Below are 6083 nucleotides of genomic sequence, written 5' to 3'. Positions count from 1 at the left end.
TTCACTGTTTTGAATCCCGAAATAGCTTTAGATAATCAACCACCGTCTAACTGTATTTACTAGAAATGCTTTGGACTACCATTTGCAATGTTTGTTAGGCATGGTAATCCGAAATCACCTCGAAGGAAACCTGAAGTTTTGAAGGATACTTGGGCAAATTTGTCATTACTATGCACTTTATTAAGTGCTACTCTGCTCGGCGCCGCTGCTGACACAGGGTACACAAGCCCTTGTCTCCCTGAATATGACCAGCTGTAGTAAAACCATTTCCATGAAGAATACAATGCTAAAATTGGAAATTGAATATACGCACGATGTTCAAATTTCTTTTATTATTTATGTAAAGTTCGCTGACAAGTAATTACACCACTTGTTCTGATGTAGCCATAGTGAATATGATTTCTTCAGGAAGAAAATATACGCAAGAACTAGCACAATGTCTATTTTGTCTATTCTATTTCATGGATGGCCAAAGTTTGATCACGTTCACTATCTACGCAAACGTTTGAAAAATGATGCTCTTGTCGGTAATATTGATCAAGGCAAAAACGACACAGGAGATCGCATAGATTTTAATTACTTCGGGATAAAATTACATGGACGATATGAATTTCGGAACGAATGCTGTTTAAGAACGTCCACCAGGACGCAATGCCTGTTTTCTCCCGGTTGAAAAATGTGTCAGCGACAATCGAAAATTTAACATCTGTAGCTGAAATTCGTTTGTTTTATTTTAAAGAAACAGGCTCTAAACATGTTGTATTACATACAGCTGGATCGCGCGATGTTTGTTTGATATGGGGTTGCCTGAGTCTCATGTTTATCCACGCAGGAGTAAAGCTCGTGTGAGTTCCAGTCTGAGGCTGGCAGAGTCAGGTAACTGCTCGCTCTGAACGTGTTGTCGGCGTCCTGCTGGATCCGGCTGATCTCAACGCCATTCCTTCTCGTACTGCCGTCCACAGTCCACTCGATATTCACAGCGGCCGGATTAAACCCGCTCACTAAACACACCAGGGTGGCGGTGCCCTGTCCCCGAATTTCTTCCGCAGACGGTCGGAGGACGGATACGGCGGGTTTTCGCGGATCTGTAAATAGAAAGAAGTGCAGTGAAATGAGTTAGTAATTGATATAAATTAGAATCAAACTTTGTCTTTTTTCAACGATTTTACAACCATAAAGGTCAGAACGCATGAGAACCCGGGCACAACTGAATCTCATTAATGTGTTTTGATCTTCCACAAACGCATCAAAGGCAATATATATCATGAACACTAGAAATGGCTACAAAGTAAAGAAAAAAGAGGGTTTTTCATAATAGCAAAATTCAAAGCAATAAAATAACAAATTTCGATGGAATGGCAAAAAAAAAAATCCGACTGGAGAGGCTTCGCTGACAGAAACCACTATTCGTGAAATACTCTCTAATATACGTAAGATATACTTTATATATCCCATGGTACACCGATCCAATCTGATGTAACTATATATAGTTAACATCGTGACAGATTATTGCCATGGTCCATGGTGTTAAATCGTAAAGACATGAATCACAGAACCAATAAGAAACCCCGAAAGAGATATGGCAAAGCGCGTGGCAAAACTCCGAAATGTCGTCGCAGCTATTCACGTAAAAAGCAAGAGCTATGGCGGTGGATTTGATTGACATACTGTGCCTTTGTCTCTCCTCGGAGATTGCGCGATTCGCCGCAGTAAAGGAGGGAATGTGATTGGCTAAAAATCATGGAAATATTGTAATGGGAATAAATAATACCAGTTAAAGTTTTCTACCTGGATTTTTTAGTTTTTAGTCTCACAATTAATTCCGAAAGGGTTGTTTGGACCGGGGTGATACACACTGAAGGAAAACCCGTTAACAACTCTCAGAGGTCTATGAAATCCAGAAGATGTGGACATCTGAGTCAATGTATTCATAATGATTTTTTTTTCAATGATTTGAAAAGTTGAACCCATTCACACAATAAGATATCAAGACTACAGAACAAAATTTACAAAGAAATCGTTTTACGGTAGTATCTCGGAGGAAGACGCGGCGGAAAGTCAGAAATGCTAAGGAGCGATTTTCCAGTGTTTCAGACCTCAGAGTTGTTATTCAAGGAAAAATCACTTACTACAGTAATGAGCAGGTATCCAAAAATTAGATACCCAGTGGCCTGCGGGACTGGGGAGTTTGAAATGTAAACAAAACAGGTGGGCTGAGTGATAATTTGTTATCAAAGCTGAGACATTTACACGGAGACGGCGCAGAAGTTCAAACACACTGGAGAGGCCTAGGTGGGCTTTGGGGCGGCGTCTTGCTGAAGGCAAATTGGGTAGAAGTTAGAACGGAGCACCAGAATCTTGATGACTTCCGGTTAATAGGTATAGAACAAGAGGAGCGCAAGTAACGTGAAAAGATCAAGTTGAGAAAACAAAACTCGAAATTAGGCATTAAGGGAAATTACACCTAAGTGACAGTAGTTGCTATGACGAGCGAGAAGGAGCTTGGGAGGCTGAAAGATCTGAAGTTAGATAAGTCGACAAACTAGATGGACTGCACTCCAGAATTCTGAAGGCGGTAACTGGATAGATTAGAGAGGCATTAGTAACGATCTTTCAAAAATGGGCCAATGGGTCCGCTGGACAAGAAAATCACAAATATTACTCCACACTCTCAGAAGAGAGGGACGCAAAATGCAGGAAATTATGGGACAGTTAGTCTGACGTTAATCAGTTTCTTAGTAAACATATCGACGTTTAATCGAAATTTAAACACATTGAGATTGCTAGAATTCATTAGTAAGGAGGAAATTTCTAGGTACTTGGTGGCATCCGATAAAATAAGCCGTGATCAGCATGGTTCCCTTAAGGGGAAATTTAGTTATTAAATCTGCTGAGATTCCTTGAGAAAATGCCAGGCAGGATAGACAAATAAGAGTCAGTGGATGTTGTTGACTTGGATTTTCAGAAGACCATTGACAAAGTGTGACCCATCAGGCTGCTTAACACGATAAGAGCATAAGCTATCACAGGCATAGACGGAGCATTTGCTGACCGGCAGGAGAAAAGCATGAGGTTAATCTGTTCTGGTTGGCTACCGGTAATTAGTGGTGTTCTGCAAGGATCGGTGTTGAGTCTGCTACGTTTCAGGCTGGAAGTTAATGATCTGAACAACGGGATTTATGGATTTGTGGCCACGTTTGCGGATGATGCAAAGACAGGTGGAGGAGTAGGCAGTGTTGAGGCAGTAGGAGTCCGCAGAATGATCCTGACGGATCAGGTGAATGGGCAAAGAAGTGACAGATGGAGTACAGTGTAGGAAATTGCATTGCCGTGGACTATGGTAGAAGGAATAAAGGTACAGTCTTCTCCTAACCGGAGACCGAATTCAGAAATCGGAGGTGCAAGGAGACTCGGAAGTCATCCTGCAGGATTCCCAAAATGTTAACTTGCAGGCAAAAGCAAAGTTAGTATTCATTTCGAGATGAGTAGAATATAAAAGCAAGGATGTAATGCTAAGGTTTTAAAAGGCAATAGCCAGAGCAGATTTAGAGTATAGTGAGCAGTTCTGGACCACATATCAAAGAAAGGATGTGCTGACAAAAGCAGGCTTACAGGAAAGATGCCGACAATGAAAGAGTATTTGATGGCCCTGGGCTTGTGCACGCTGGATTTCAGAAGAATGATTGGGGCGGTGGGGGGGGGGGGGGGGTTAAGAGGTAGAGGATGAAGTCTCATTAACCTACCGATTACTTTTATGTATGTATGTATGTATCTATGTATCTATTTATTTATCTATCTATCTATCTATCTATCTATCTATTTATTTGTTTATTTATTTTTAAAGAGAATTACATAAAATGAAGAAAATATTAGATTAGTGAAAAATTAACTCCCCCCCCTTAGATCCCTATCGAATATTGAAAGAGCTAGATTGAGTGCAAGTGGGAGGATGCTCCCTATATTCTGAGAGGCCAGACCCGAAAGAAAATCCTTTGAATATACGGACAGCACTTTAGAACAGAGAAAGGGAGGATTTGATTTATCCGTAAAGTGGTGAATCTGTAGATAGACAGGAAGCTGTGGATATACCAAGTCTTTGGGTATATTCAAAACGGAGTTTTATAGTCTCTTGATTTGCAAACGGCATCAAAGGTTATGGGGAGAAGTCAGGAGAATGAGCTTGGGAGAAAATATACCAGCGACGATCAAACGATGGAGCAGACTCGTGGGGTCGTATTCCCTAATTCTGTTCCTCTGTTTTACCGCCTGAAGGAAATAGAAGTTCCCTATTGCAATTCGGTAACATGCAGAGCTCGGCTCTTGTCCATATTAAGCTTCCGGTTCAGGACAAAGTTTATTGTCAGTCAACTGAATACATGGATACGGTCAAACGTAACAACGTTTTAGGAAACCAAGGTGCACAGCATAATACACACAAAGTAAAGTAAAATTAGCAGCAATTTATATTTTTGTAAAATAACAAAATATATTCCAGACGTTTCGCATTCAGATCCTTTAACTAAACACGACCTCACCTCGGTTGTCTAGTGTAAGTCCTAACTGTTGGGAATATATTTTAATGCATCTGTTCCCTGGGAAACTTTTAAGAAACACTTGCTAACAGCACGAAGCATCTATTCACGAAGCTATTTTAAAAATTTTATGGGATTGTACTCAAGTTGTTTTGAAGATAGTTTTCAGCTAAATTCAGTAACCCTACCAAACAAACAGGATGCATATGCGCTAGATTTCTCCCTGCCATATTGTAAAGTTGCAATGAGAAGCGTCCTGTAAGCCGTGTCGAAGCATCAGGATTGATAATATTATTCCAAGGTTCAAACGAATAAAAAAACAAACAAAATCAAAACGTGATTAGACCGCAACAAATATTTACTTACAGTTGAAATTCAGTTTGGTTCCTCTCCCAAAGGTGAATATGTCCGTGCTAGCATCCCCAGCACCACAGTAATAATCGACGGCGTCCTCCCATTGCACGTTGGTGATGGATAAATGTATTTGGTTGCTCGATGACTCTACGGAACCGGTGAATCGATCTGGAATTCCCTATCCTGTCGTGAGCTTCCATGCAACACAAAAACTGGAGCGCCGCCGGGTTTCTGCATGAACCAGCTCGTGTAGTAGCTGTCGATGCTACCCCCGTGACATGGTACAAAAGATTTTCACAGTTCTACCCGGAGTCGCTGATACGGACGGAGACTGAGTCAAAGTCATCTCCGCGTTTGCAGCTGGGGAAAGTAACAAATAATTATTTTAAACCCTTAAGTACCAACACAACATAAAGGACAGTATAAAGGTTGAAGTATTCTACCTAATGAGCAAACAGGACGCAAACGCGGAAAGAACCAGGACCCATTCAGCCATGGTGAAGCTGATAAGAAGTCAAAGGCTATCGGACACAAGTCCTGTTCAGGGCTTTCGAAGCTGCTCCTTAAGAACTGTGAAAGACTGCAAAGCCACTGAAATATATATTGATGCAGATCTCTACTCACGAATGAATTGGGTCTTGATTTCAGGAAATGGCGGGGCAACTATGTAAACGATGCTGGGTTCGGGAGGGTTGAGAAATTCAAGTTCAGTGGAGGGGACGTCACCAACAACCTATCCTGGCCCAACCACGTAGATGTCACGGCAAAGAGCGCTCACTAGCGCTCTAACTTTGACTTCAGCAATTTTTATCGATGAATTCCGTCTGGATGCATCACGGCTGGGCATGGTGTCTGCTCTGCTGGGAATTGAAATAAACTAAAGGGAGTTGCGCATAGAGCTCAGCACATCACGGAAGGCAACTCCGCTCCATGGATTCTCTAAACATTGTCGCTGCCTCGGCAAAGCAGTCATTATAGGCAAAGACGTCAACCATCACGGACATTCTCTCTCCTCCCCCATCCGTTCAGGCAGAAGATCCAAAACCCTTAAAGGCACATACCACCAGGCTCAAGGACAGCGTCTGTCTTGGTGTTATGTGATCACTGAATGTTTCCCTACTGTGATCAGATAGACTCTTGGCCTGACAATCTACGTCGTTATGCCCTTGCACCTTACTGCCTACCTGTACTGCACTT

General features: G+C 41.9%; 1 pseudogene; it reads right to left on the bottom strand.

Annotated features, from left to right (window-relative positions):
* Positions 1-762: 762 nt before the first annotated feature.
* Positions 763-5232, bottom strand: LOC132401370 (immunoglobulin lambda-1 light chain-like; annotated as a pseudogene).
* Between the last annotated feature and the right edge of the window lie 851 nt (positions 5233-6083).

The sequence above is a fragment of the Hypanus sabinus genome, chromosome 10, assembly GCF_030144855.1.
Source record: "Hypanus sabinus isolate sHypSab1 chromosome 10, sHypSab1.hap1, whole genome shotgun sequence".
In the NCBI taxonomy this organism is placed as follows: domain Eukaryota; kingdom Metazoa; phylum Chordata; class Chondrichthyes; order Myliobatiformes; family Dasyatidae; genus Hypanus; species Hypanus sabinus.
Note: the sequence above shows the minus strand (reverse complement) of the source record. Positions and strands in the feature narration are given on the sequence as shown.